The sequence below is a fragment of the Microcaecilia unicolor genome, chromosome 3 (genome assembly GCF_901765095.1).
Source record: "Microcaecilia unicolor chromosome 3, aMicUni1.1, whole genome shotgun sequence".
Lineage (NCBI taxonomy): Eukaryota > Metazoa > Chordata > Amphibia > Gymnophiona > Siphonopidae > Microcaecilia > Microcaecilia unicolor.
In genome coordinates this window covers 424,540,610-424,555,550 of record NC_044033.1, presented here as the reverse complement: position 1 = coordinate 424,555,550, position 14,941 = coordinate 424,540,610, and positions in this window count along the sequence as shown.

The following is a 14,941-nucleotide window of genomic DNA, read 5'->3' as shown; positions in this document are numbered from 1 at the left end:
GTGGTCATTATGTTGCCTCTCACAGTCCTGGCTTCACTAATCCTACTTTCCCCCCTCCTTACTGCTTATTCCTTCTCTCAGTTCATCCAGTTCTTACCAACCACTACACCCCCACCCAGAGGTTTCTTAAGAATCCAACCGGCTGCTGCACAACAGCAGAAAAATTGATAGGATCTGCATTGCAGATGAATCGCCAAGAGCCAGATTATCTGCTGCTATGAATGAAGCATCCTTGCCCAGTACTGCTGCTGCTACGGCTGCTGCTCTCTGCAGTTTCTTTTGTCTTCTACTGTCTGCATCTGCACTCTGCACACAGTTACTCAGGCGCTTTAAGTCACTGGTGGCCAGTTGGGTTTTTGATGACAGATGGCTCAATTTCTGATGCACTAGCGCCATCTAGATATGAATGGAGGATATCTAATTACTGTGGAAGGAAATGTGATACAGCACATTAATCTTGTGTTAACAGACAACATAGGTGGAACACCTGTCAATGATCAGTGAGTGTTCCAGTTTTCATGGGATTCTGTAGGATTGGGACACAATATAGAAAAATACAGAATGGGTACTTATTCATGTTTCCATCTTATTCCTTCTTCCTCTTTCAAGTCATTTTATTTATTTGTTTCATTTGTATCCCACATTTTCCCACCTGTTTGCCGGCTCAATGTGGCTTACATGGTACCATAACGGTGTTCGCCAGTTGCAGTATGAACAAATACAGGTGTTATTATGGTAAAAGAGGTTCGTGTTTGGTAAATACATTGGGGGAAGTTAGGGAAGGGGATGAGGGTTAAGGTGTGTCCATTACAGTCTTTAGTTTTGCAGTGTCGCAAGAACTTAGGTTTTTATGTTGGGTCGGTGGGGTATGCCTTTTGAACAGGTTTGTTTTTAGTTCTTTCCGGAAACTTGGGTGGTCATACATTGTTTTTACTATCTGGCAGTGTTCCATGATGTTCAAGCTGAGCTTGATTTCGTTGTTGATTTCTGATAGATCTTGTTTGTATGGGATATATATTGTGACGGCGTCAGCATATATGAATGGGTTGAGGCCTTGAGTGCGCTTTTTCTGATTTGTTTTATAATTTAACCATAGTTAGCAATTTATTTTGCTGTTTCTACTCTGTACATATAAAAATGGGAAAAGATATGCTCAACAAAGGAGAATACTATGTTTTGCCTTTGCCGAAAATATAGAGTGAAATAATCATGTTCATCATATACTTCAGAGACATTTCTTGATGAATGTAGCTTTTTCTCGCCACTTACAGCTCCATTAAAAAGGAACAGTAATATAATTTCGGTTTTTATGTAATATCTTCACCAGGGCCTCTTAGGATAAGCAGAAGATGGATAATATGGAAACAATACAGACAGATGGGATAATTTTATAAATACTAAAATTAGAAAAAAAACAATAAAGCTCTTTCAATTTAGATGCCTAGAAACAATAATGTTAAAACTGTAAATAACTTAATTAGACATAGAGGGGCATAATCAAATGGGGCCGGCCATCTATATGGGCGGCCATCTCCAAGGCTGGCCCCGGAAAGCGGCATACCCGACCCTATTATTGAAACAAGATGGCTGGCCATCTTTCATTTCAATAATACGGTAGGGCCGACCAAATATCAACATTTGGGCCTGCATTAGAGATAGCCAGCGTTAGACATCGCCGCCATTGGTTTTCCACCGATAATGGAAACTAATGGCATTTGGTCATGGGAGGAGCCAGCATTTATAGTGAAGTGGTCCTCCTCACATGCCAGGACACCAACCAGGCACCCTAGGGGGCACTGCAGTGGACTTCATAAATTGCTCCCAGATCCATAGCTCCCTTACCTTGTGTGCTGATCCCCCACCTTGTGTGCTGAGCCCCCCCCCCCAAGCCCACTCCCCACAACTGTACACCACTACCATAGCCCTTATGGGTGAAGGGTGCACCTACATGTGGGTACAGTGGGTTTTGGGTCGGTTTTGGAGGGCTCACATCTATCACCACAAGTGTAACAGGTAGGGGGGATGGGCCTGGGTCTGCCTGCCTGAAGTCCACTGCAGCACCCACTAAAACTGCCCCAGGGACCTGCATACTGCTGTCATGGAGCTGGGTATGACATTTGAGGCTGGCATAGAAGCTGGCACAAAAATGTTAAAAACATTTTTTTTGGGTGGGAGGGAGTTGGTGACCACTGGAGGAGTAAGGGGAGGTGATCCCCAATTCCCTCCAGTGGTCATCTGGTCAGTTGGGGCACGTTTTTGATGCTTGGTCCTAAAAATAAATGGACCAAGTGAAGCCGGCCAAGTGCTCGTCAGAGCTGGCCTTCTTTTTTCCATTATCGGCCAAAGCCGGGCATCTCGTAACCACGCCCCCATCCCGCCTTCTATACCCTGCCGAAACGCCCCCTTTAACTTTGACTGGCCCTGTGACGGAAAGCAGTTGAAGGCGGCCAAAATCGGCTTTCGATTATACCGATTTGGACGGGTTTAGAAGATGGCCGGCCATCTCCCGATTTGTGTCGGAAGATGGCCGGCCTTCTAGTTCGAAAATAAGCAGGATAGGCACCCTTACTCAATCCTGTGCTTACAAATTCTCAAAAATGGCTGCAGGCTTCAGAAACACTATCAACTTACATGAAAACGATGACATAATTTCCTTACATCACTTAAGAACATAAGAATAGCCATACTGGGTCAGACCAATGGTCCATGTAGCCCAGTATCCTGTTTCCAACAGTGGCCAATCCAGGCCACAAGTACCTGGCAGAAATCTAAATGGTGGCAACATTCAAGTTCATTTACCCCTAAGTCCGCCTTTTGATTCCCTATACCATTCCACTTCTCTCCCACTGTTTACTGCTTAGTCTCCTAATACAATGTTATAACTATATAGTCTAATGGATATAAACCACACTGAACCCTAGGAAGGGGATATTAGCAGTATATAAGACCTGAATTGAATTTATATTAAACTCTTAGGTGATGTGTAGTAGATCATATTCTGGCATTGAACCAAGATGGTAATGGAAGGGAGAGTTTGCTATGTCATGAACAAAAATGGATTTATCATTTGGTTACAGAAGAGCCAAATGGTGTGAACTTGAAAACAGAATGGCATCATTTTAATGAAATTTAATTGTAAGATTCATTATACATTTTTGATGCTTTTTTGAAGTTTTTATTACCACAAGGTTATAGGAAGAGACAGCGGAGGGGAGATATGATTGAGGTATACTGAATGATATATAACAAGTAGAAGTGAATTAATATTTTACTCTTTCAAAAAGTACAAAGTCTAGGGGACACTCAATGAAGTTACATGGAAATACTTTTAAAACAAATAGGAGAAACTATTTTTCACTCAATAAATAGTTAAGCTCTGGAACTCTTTGCCGGAGGATCTGCTCTTGAAACAGACAAGGGGAAGCCACTGCTTGCCCTGGGATTAGTAGTATGGAATGTTGCTACTATTTGGATTTCTGCTAGGTACTTGTGACCTGGATTGGCCACTGTTGGAAACAGGATACTGGGCTAGGTGGTGCATTGGTCTGACACAGTATGGCTATTCTTATGCTCTTATGCTATCAGCCAACCTCCAAAATTGCAATCGGCAACACCATGATTTAAACAGAGCCAATTAAATTAATGCATTGATTTAAAGGTACAATGTCCAAAATAGAAAATAAAAAGTTTTTTTTATTTTTCAAATCAGAGTCATTCTTTTCAAAAATAAACAACTACAAACAGGAGTCTGGTGGCTAAATTGTACTGGTATAAATGGAGTTAAAAGACCCTCACACACCCAAAGGTACAGCATATATGTTACACTTTTATACAATAAATCTGAATCAATATGAACAAACCGAATAAAATAACAGAATCAGAGTAGCTGTTGAGCTTAAGAATTGCTACTTATAGCCCCTGAAGAAGCCATAAGGTCAACGTATATATATTGAAAAGAAGGGCGGCTCAACCAAATCAAGGGCACTTTGAAAAAAACTTTAATACTTGTAATTCATAAAATTCTTGAAGTATTTATATATGTTGGTTGAGCCTTTCTTTTCCCACTCTTTTGGTGCATTGTTATAGAATTAGTGCCAGCACACGGCATCGATACACCTACATTTATAGAATTGCCTCCTATGTGAATATATACAAAAGCAAGAGTAGCAGTACCATGTAGAATCTCAAACCTGAGTGCATTTAAAAGTCCTTAAACAGAATTTGGAGACTGTTTCTTCAAAACTTTAATAAAACCTTTCATCTGGGAGCAGGCACAAGAACTCATTAAAGGCACATGAAAAGTACAAACCAAAATGATTAAAAGAAATCTAGCTCCACTTCTTCTTCTATGTATCATCTGCAAAAATGCTTTAATTGGAACCATTTCATATCCTTTTCTTTCTCTGATACAAATCTTAGAATATGTAAACCTCCTTTCATTACAACTAGCATCACTATCCAAGTACTACATCTTGAATCTTAAAAGGATATGATATAAACACTGAGTTCTATCATTCAATCCTAATGCATATGACAACAAACTACAAATAGAGTATTTAACTCAATATAAGCACAAAATTATAAAGGCATAACAGTTATGTATACTGTGAACAAAGGGAGATTTGGGATAATTAAACTAATTTCCTATAATCACCACTATCACTTTAACCAACGTGGGTTCTTTACTTAAAAAGCTGAGCTTTGCAACTTTTTTTTTTTTATGGAATATCTTACAAATGTCTTGTCACACTGGAATATTTTTCACATTCCGTTCAGTGTGGAGGAGTAGCCTAGTGGTTAGAACACTAGACTGAGAAGTCCCATTCAAATGCTGATGCTTCTTGTGACCTTGAGCAAGCCACTTTACCCTCAATTTCTTCAAGTACAAACTTAGGGACCCTATTACTAAAGTTTAGCATGTGCTAACGGGCGTTAGCGCGTGTTAAGTGATGGCCCCTAGGGAAAAATAGGATGCTCAGCATGTAGCATGTACTACTGTCCATTAGCGTGCACTAAGCTTTAGTAAAATGGCCTCTTAGATTGTAATCCTTCTGGGGACAGGGAAATACCTAGTATGCCTGAATGTAACTCCCCTTGAACTACAACTGAAAAACGTGTGAGCTAAATCCAAATTTTTAAAAAATATCCAAAATTAATTCAATAGGAGCTTGTTTCACTCATCTATACAACATACATCACGTTTTCAAAGTGAAAGAACAATTACATAGAGTAAATATTTTAAAAGAAATTAATATAAAACAAAAAGACTTGACAACATAAGCTTACATATTTTTTTGTCATATCAAACCCAGGTACAAAAAACTTAGGAGTCGTTTTAATAAGGCACACTAACAGATTTAGCATGCACTAACGATTAGCGTGTGCTAAATGCCATGCAGGCCATAGGAATACAATGGGCTGCACAGCATTTAGCATATGCTAAATCCATTAGCACACCTTAGTAAAACGAACTCTTAAATTATGAGCCCTCTACAGACAAAGTACCTGTATATAATATGTTAATTGCTTTGGTTGTACTGCAGAAAGACAATATATGAAATGCATGGCCCCTTACCCCCACTAAAAATTAGTTGTATTTCCAAATACTGCCTTAATTGGACTCATTTGGATCTCAAATATGTCCAGTCACAGTATCTGGGCTGATTTAAATATTCTTGGATGAAGAATCAAGCTGTTTCTATTGTATGAATTGAATCTGAAGCAACATGCTGAACAAGGAGCTGCTGAAAGAAATCTGAAATGTTATTCAAAGATAAAGATTGGGGGAAGGCTATAACACAATTTCTACATGTTTGAATATTGTTTGGGACATTGTCAGGTCTTTCAATCTAATGTGGACCAATCTAGCATGACCACAAGATTGTGTTGATCATGCAGACCTTCCAAAATTCTGTTGCTGTGAACAGAGACAGATTAACACCATAAGAACACACTACATAGTAAAAGTAATAAGTCTGTTAAAATAAATAAACATATGAACTGTCATACTGGGTCAGATCAAAGGAGCATCAAGCCTACCAGTAGCATGCCGAGGGCAAGGCAGTGGGTGTGGTCCACCCTTGGTGCAGGCAGTAAGGAGCTGCATTTAGCAGTGGTGGAACCACAGTCTCTCTACAGGTGTGAGGCTATTGGCTCTGCTGGTCCCCTGCCCCAGAACAGGAAGTTGACATCAAAGAAGGCAGGGGACTGACAGAGCCGTCAGTCGCATGCCTGTAGAAACTGTGGCTCAACGACTGATCAATGCACTCCCTTACTGCCTGCACCCAGGGTGGATCACGCCCACTGCCCTGCCCTCGTCATGACACTGGTAGGCTTGAGGGGCCTTTGATCTGACCCAGTATGACAGTTCATATGTTTATTTATTTTAACAGTCTGCTGCTCCACAACTGCTCAGTGAACTCCCTTACTGATTGGAGAAGAGAGGGCAGGGAGTGATGCGCCTGGAGGAAGGGAGTGCTCTGCCGCATGTGGCAACCAAGCTAGGTATGCCACTGAGCCTACTGACTTGATTCTAATAGTGACAAATTCCAGTCACAAATACCTGCCAGGAGTAAACCGCAGATAGATACCATGCTTCTAAACCCAAAGGGTAAGCAGTGGGTTTTCCCAAGTCTGTTTTATCACTTTATAGACTTTTCCTCCAGGAGAAACCTGTCCAAACCTTTTTGAACTGTGTTTATTCACTCCCTCACTGGGGCATTCTTCCGTTTTGGAAACCTCCATGAAAAATTGTTTCTTCTATACTTAATTGGAGCATACTGTGAGATTATGGGGGCAGCCCTCCTTAATCCCGCCTCCTGTAAAGCACTGCTCAAAATAAGCACATTTACAAAATTTATACATACCTGAGTGCAGCTGTAAATTGTAATGTTGGTTTTGTAATCACAGAAATGAAGATTAGATATGTATTGTTTGATCCCACTCAAACCCAGATTGCAGATTTATATGTGCAAATACCAGCTTTCTAATGCCCCAATGCTCAGAAGCAAATACAGATGCTAGAAGCCATTAGCGCCGGACTATCGCCCGCATTTACTAGCGTGCAATGTTCAGAAACACTTACCATGGGAGATAGCGAGCTCAGCCCAGGTCAGTGCAAATACCATGCAAATGGGATTTAAATGAGCTCATTCCCTATTCCCACCAATGCTCAAAGAACAGCTCCCTGAACAAGTGCACTCTAACTGACAGAAACCTTACGTTAACTCGGAGTTGTCCTTAGGGTTCTGGCAGGCATAAAATAAAGCGCCTTTGATCGCACTGTGGGCTACAGAACAGTTGGATGCAGAGCCCGTGGCCACTCCTCCGCCCCAGTCCTTTCATCTAAGCTGCCATTCCCTCTCTCGGGCTCTAGCTCCCTTTTCTTTCTGTGGACCCAGGTCCAGATCTCTCTCCCCTAAAGAGTTCCAATCCGGCCACAAGCTTTCCGTGTCCCAGCTCTGGTCTCCGCAGATGCCAAGATTCCAGGAGGGGGATAGGCAGATTCTTCGCCTCCTGGGCACACACATGGCATGCTTCCCTTCTGACGTTTCTGCTCCACAGACTTGGCATGAGCACAAGAGCTTAGCTCTTGTGTACATGCCCCAGGCACCATCCTCCTTGATCCACCTCCTTAACTTCCAAACAACTTCCTAATGCTCAATGCTAACAGTGCGCCTATATTTGCATATCATTAGCGTTCATTGTTTAGCCATACTGTTCCAGCGCTATTCTCCTAGCACTGTTTCATACAGCACAGGAGGTTTGAGCATCGGCCTCTAAATTTGGGTTTTCAATGTTTATCCAATATGCACAAGTAAATGCTTATATTTAACACATGAGCTTCTAAAATAACCACCAAAATCTAGTACAATGAAAAGAAACAAAACATAGGAAGAATATCAAATGGAAGATAAATGTAACAGCTAAACTAATGTCTGGTAGAATCCAGCTAATTGTGTTTCTATTTTTTTATTCCAAGTATTTTTGTTAATTTTTGAACACAACAATAAGAACAAAAGGAAAACAGTGAAACAGTGAATAAACAATGATTCATAAATCATCTTGAATAGGATGAACAATTATAACAAAGAATTAAATAAATAAGAATGGCATTTGTTGTTATAAACAGTCATGCATCTTAGGTATAATATAATTGAGAAATGACTATGCAATATAGCTGATGAAACAGATCATAAATTGATTAAAAACATTTTTAAAAAAGTAAAAAATAGAATGTTGATAGAAAAATGGGGAAACGTGGAAGAACAGGGAAGTTATAAGCTATCAAGTAACTTCCATTATTGATAAGCAAAAAAGAGAACACAGAGACTATTGAACAGGACTTAAGGAGTTAGACAATTTATGTGAGATTAGAACAGGCATTCAGTACATTCAGTTGTGAAGAGGAAACAGATGGTTATTAGGATGTAGTTATTCTTTCTAAGTAACTCTTCATAGAAGACCAAACTCAAACCTTATTGACAATAATGGTAGTTTTAAGTTATCAGCTAAAGATGTTTCTAATTTGTGAATTAGGAGGACTGAAAGCCACCAGAAATGAATATTAAGATTTGCATTGTTTTTCCAATTTAATAAAATTGTGTTTAGTGCTATGGTCAGTAAGATATCTAAAAGTTTCAAAATAAAATTGTTTAGAATTTTCTCTAAGGAAAGGGATTTGAAAATTATCAGTTTAATTAATACATCCTTTACATGCATGTCTCAAGTGGACAACCTCATGGATATTCCTACCGAAACCATTATACATTCAACCTTATGGAACAACCCTAAATTATGTATGGGAGTGGAGGAGTAGCCTAGTGGTTAGAGCACTGGTCTTGAAATCCAGAGGTGGCCAGTTTAAATCCCACTACTGCTCCTTGTGATCTTGGGCAAATCACGTAACCCTCCATTGCCTCAGGTACAAACTTAGATTGTGAGCCCTCCTGGGACAGACAAATATCCAGAGTACCTGAATGTAATGCACCTTGAGCTACTACTGAAAAAGGTGTGAGCAAAATCTAAATAAATCACAAAACCATCTTATGGAAAGACTGATATCTTAAAGGAATCTGGTCACTGGATAACATCTTATCTAATGGAAAACTGAAATCCTTCTCATGTTTACAATCTGAATTTGGCCTCTTAAAGAATCAATACTTCCAGTGGCTACAATTAAACCATTGTATATCAACATCAAAGTATGTGGAATCATTAACCACATTACAACCATCTCTTCCTGCATTTACATCTGCATTATATCACAAAAGGGCCATGTAGCATCCCAAATTTATAAATTTATCAGAGACTCTACTTTCAACAGTGTTTCTTTAATATTGATCTCTTCTGCTAAATTTTCCTTTCTTATCAGTCAGAAATTGATATATAGCTGACACAACAGTGAGTCGTGACATCATATTAGCTTGCACTAAGACTACTACTACTACTACTACTACTATTAAACATTTCTATAGCGCTACTAGACTTACGCAGCTCTGTACAAATGAACATGAAAAGACAGTCCCTGCTCAACAGAGCTTACAATCTAAATTGGACAGATGAACAGACAGCTAGGGGTGGGGAAATTGTAGTGGTAGGGGTGATAAGTGAGGGTGTTGAGTAAGAGAGTCATGGTTAGGAGTCAAAAGCAGTAGCAAAGAGGTGGGCTTTAAGCCTAGACTTGAAGACAGCCAGAGACTGAGCCTGATGTACTGGCTCAGGGAGTCTATTCCAGGCATAGGGAGCAGCGAGATAGAAGGAACGGAGCCGGGAGTTAGCAGTGGGGGAGAAGGGGGACGACAGGAGACATTTACCCAGTGAACGGAGTTCACGGGGAGGAGTGTAGGGAGAGATGAGAGCGGAAAGATACTGAGGAGCTACGGAGTGGATGCACTTGTAGGTCAAAAGGAGAAGTTTGAACTGTATGCGGAAGCGGATAGGGAGCCAGTGAAGCGACTTGAGGAGAGGGCCAACGTGAGTATAGCGACTCTGGCAGAATATAAGACGTGCAGCAGAGTTTTGGACAGATTGAAGGGGAGATAGATGGCTGAGCGGGAGACCAGCGAGAAACAAATTGCAGTAGTCTAGACGAGAGGTGATAAGGGTGTGGGTAAGGGTTTTGGTAGCGTCCTCGGAGAGGAAAGGGCAACAAGACAAGAGTAAAAGTCTCAATTCATCAAACTAGAAATGTTATCCTGAATTCATTTGAAATGCAACACTTAAGTTTAACAAACAAATTAAAATATTCGATTTGAGCCGAGGCATTCCTACACAGGGTGCCAAATTCTAGTTTGTGTTAAAACCTCTTTGAAAATGCCAGGAATGATTAACTGTCAATTGGGTACTGCAGAACAGACAAAACATTTACATCAAAAACTGTTTGGTATATGCCCTTCTCCCTACCATCCAAACTGTTTTTCAAATTATAGTTACTAAAAAAAGTTTCACTGAAATGTGAAGAAAAACAGATTCCCTCTTCTACCATTCACGTTAGAGGGATAACATGTTGAAAGGAACTCTGTGTACTGTAAATATATTACACCTGACAACCATAATGGTAAAAACATAATTATTTAATAAAATGAACTTTTTACAGCTAAGGAAACCATGGTCAATTTTTCTGTTATCAGTAACAATTAGGTGGAAGCTACCAGAGGCATAGCTGGTTTTGACATCAAGGGGAGCAGACTTTTGTAAAATAGGTACCAGTTGATGTCGGCTAGGCAGCAGTGCTGGTGTTGTCACTCAGGTGCGGGGCTGTGGCCAGCAATGATTAACACAGGCTGTATCTGCTGTGTCCTGCCTGTGAGGAAAACAGGAAGTTATTTCAGGATGCATCTACCTCATACTATCATCCATTATCCTTTCTTTAATGCAGGGATTCCCAAATGTTTTCGGTTTGCAACACCCCACGGTCACATGGGTCTCTGTAGCACCCTCGGTCATATGGGCCTCCTTTTCCCTGCAGTCCCCTCCTCTCACACTAGCACACCTCTGCCTCCCTGCAACCCCCTCCTCTCACACCAGCACACCTCTGCCTTCCCTAAATCCAGCATCGCTCCCTACCTTCCTTCCTGCAGGACCAGGATCGCTGCCACTTCCTTCTCCTTCCCCCGTCACTGCTGCAGTGCTTGCAGCTTACATTTTCAGGCCATCCACGATTCACACAGGCACTCCTGGGCCTTCCCAGCCTGCTGCATCTGGCCCTCTCTGATGTAACTTCCTGTTGTGAGGGCCAGATATAGTAGAGCAAAGTCCTCGCAGTACCTGTGTGAATCGTGGATGGCCCAAAAATATAAGCTGCAAGCAGTGCAGCAGCGGCGGGGAAGAAGCAGGAAGTGGCAAATGCTGAACCTGCAGGAGGAGAAAGTAAGGAGAAATGCACCATAGCACCCCTGATAGTTCACTGCGGCGCACCAGGGTGCCTTGGTGCACAGTTTGGGAACTGCTGCCTTAATGTTTTTAGTCTCATTCATTACACTAATGGTCTCTAAAATGTTTTTAGTCTCATTCATTACACCAGTGGTCTCTAATGTTTTTCATACCTCACACTAACACTATTTGCTTTTGTCTCACCTACAATGTAAACTGCACTGAACCCTGGAAAGAGGATATTAGCGGTATACAAGAATTAATTTGAATTTGAGGATGCAGCAGAGATCCTGGGACCGGCCAGAGCAGGCAGCCCATCTTCTTTAACTATAAGTAAAAATATTCAAATTGTGGCCATCACCTCAGGGACATACACTCCTTCCATTACTAGACACTTTAAATCACATGAATTTTTGTTTGTATGGTGACCCCACAGTTGTGGAGACCACTGGTTCTGAGCATTTTACTTTGCGTAACAAGGGCCACCAAAGGCAGCCCTTGCACCGGAGCATTCTTTCAAATAGGGCCAGACACTTTGTGAAATAACACAAAATCCTGCAAAAAGACACTAAAAACCTACACTGAAAACTTACCACACCATAACAGCCTAGCCCACCTATGAAAATACAGTGATATAAATATTACACTGGGCCCTAGAGCATCAATATATCTGGCACTAGGAAACCGAAACAAGCTAGACTGTTACAGATTCCTATACAGATACTACAAGCTAGCGCAGGGGTGGACACCCTCAATCCTCAAGGGTTGCAACCCAGTCGAGTTTTCACGATTTTCCCAATGAATATGCTATAGATTTACTGCCTCCATTGTATGCAAATAGATCTCGTGCATATTCATTGGGGAAATCTTGAAAACCCAACTGGTTTGCGACACTCAAGGATCGAGATTGCCCACCCCCGTGCTAGCAGAACCTTCATCTTAGAATATGGACAGACCCCCACCTGATAGAAAATAGGGGACCACAAAAAACATGCAGACAAAACCTGAAATGGAGACCCCCAAGAAAGCCAGACTCTTTATGCAGGGCAATATTGGTAAAGAGAAACAGAAGTGAATTTTCCCCTGTACTTTGCAAAATAAAATAGAAAAAAATGTACATGTAAAAAAGCAGGCATATCTCAGTCCTTAAGAAGTATTAAAAGTATTTGTTGTCTGGGAATTTTTATTATTATTGTAAGATAGAGTTAAGAAAGAAGGAAAAAATAAAAGTAATAATACTTACCTGGGAGGCAGCGCCGAGGTCTTTGGGTCTGGGAACGGGCTTGGACCGTCAGTAGACGAGCTGGACACTTCCAGTGTCTTCGGGCCCGCGTTCGGGTAGAAGGAGAGCAGCGTTGCGGGAAGCAGGGCTGCGAGGAGGCGGGCGGTGACGAATTCGGGAGCTCTGGCGGTGGATCTGGGATCGGGCTGTTGGCCTCTGACTGGGGGGCTCCCAGGATGTCTGGGGGGGTTTAAGTGCCTGTTCGGGGCTAGCCTGCTGGCTTGCGGGCGCCCTGGTGTGTGAGGCGCCGATAATTTGCGTCCTCCGCAATCGCGCGGAGATGCCGAAGATGGAGGAGAGATGCTGCGGGTGTCGGGCGCTGGAAGAGTCCGTGAGGTGCCGGTTCAAGCATGGCTGGCGAAGAGAAGATGGCCGGAAAAATGTGCAGGCATGCTCCTGCGGGGCGCGCACCTCATGTACGAATCGAGAGTGCGCCTGCTTGCATTTTGTCTGGAGCTCCGGCGAGGCCTAGAAGCCTGGGCCTCGATTTTGAACCAGAGTTTCAGGCAAAATGGCAGTTTCTTGGCGTTTTTTAAATTTTAACTCCGATTTTGCGTGGAGAGAAAATATCAATTAAAACAAACATTAAGGAAAAATATCATCTTTGTTAGTCCACATTATTGTCCACAATTGGGGGATCCAAGATTAGGAAAACAATCTCAAAGAAAATAAGAAAAACACGGAATGGTTAATCTTACAATTCATATTTTCTGAGGGAGGAAGGTTAATCGGTAATTGCAGCCGGTACAGTGGTAACTTAAAGGAAGTTGCTACAGAGGGTTCTTCATCTGTTCCTTTAACTCCACAAACTCTTATAATTTCCTGGGTTCAACAAATAAGTTCAGGAAATAAAACACTTACAAGGGAATCGCTCTAGGAAGGTCCCACCTAGGGCAATGATTCTTGCCTTAAAAGCCAGGAGTTCACACCTCCTAGTCTGCGATTCCCTTGATATCTCAGGAAATATATTTATCTTTGAACCCAAAAAAACTATCAGCCATATGTCGGAAATACAATTTCAAAATATTGTTCCTATCTAAATCAAAGGCAAAAGTCACTAATAATATAACTCTATATACAGGGTATTTTAGGAAAATTTATCTTTCTCATTTTTTCTTAATTGGTTCTCCAGAAGTTCCAAATTTTTACAAGAAACATAATTGTCCATTACCAGATGAACTGATTTTCGTAGAGAAACCATTTCCAAAATCAAAGTCTTTATTTTTTTATCTTGGACTTCCACTTTGTTAGATAAGTATTGATATAATCAAATATTTATTCCTAAAAAAATTTTGACATCTGAAGAAAAGAGTTATTCACACTCTGCAGCACTTCCCATAGTGCGTCCATTGTGACATTGTTTGGCTTCACCAGGTCCAATTTCTCCACAGAAACTGCTCCAGATATCTTCGGGGGGAAGAGCTCACTCTCCAATCCCCCAGTTGGTTTATTATCCAGAGTCAATGCTGCGCCACGACCTCCTCGGATTTAGTGAAAATCCTAACCCACTTCGGGCGTTTCCACTGTCGACCTCCATAGCGAAGCGTTACTGTTTCCGGGTCTTGGAGAGGTCATGCCAACAGGGGGACTCGAAGTCACTCCCCCTCCACTGAGATTCGGCAATAAATCCTTGCTGTTCCCCGAAGCAGGAACCGATATCCCCGACATTATGACCCCGAATCTCTCCAAAGTAGACTGAGAAGTGGTGGGAACCCCAGCCGTGTTCGAGGAGGAGAACACCATGGCTTTACCTTTCTTCTTCCCCATTCTCTGGGGAGCGCGCCTACTTCTTCAGGTATTCTGGTGTAAAACGGGAACTCAACTAATGTACATCCTCCCTCGACGCCATCTTGGATCCTCCAGTTTGGGACACTCTTTGTCAAGTTTCTCCTCAGAGGCCTGTCTGATATGAGTAACCCTTCAGCATAGCCCTCTGAGTCATTGAAACACGGAAGCCCCTCCACCACTTACAAGGTGGTGTCCCTTTAAAATTTTAACTCCGATCTTGCATGGAGAGCATCGGGACCGGAACGGAGGGAAGTCGAAACGTGTGCAGAAAATCTACTTTAAGGTAAGGGGTCGTTTGACCCAACATTTTAATGAGTTTTTTTTTTTTTAATGTGGAAATTGGAACTTTTATTTTTTAAAAATCAGAAATTTATTGAATTTAAATTCTGTTTTTGGATTTGGGTCGGGGGATTTTTTTGTGATTTTTCTGGTGATTTAGTTTTTGAATTTTAATATTTTTGAGGAGTGTTTTGAAGGGGGACTGTTTTTAAGGGGTTA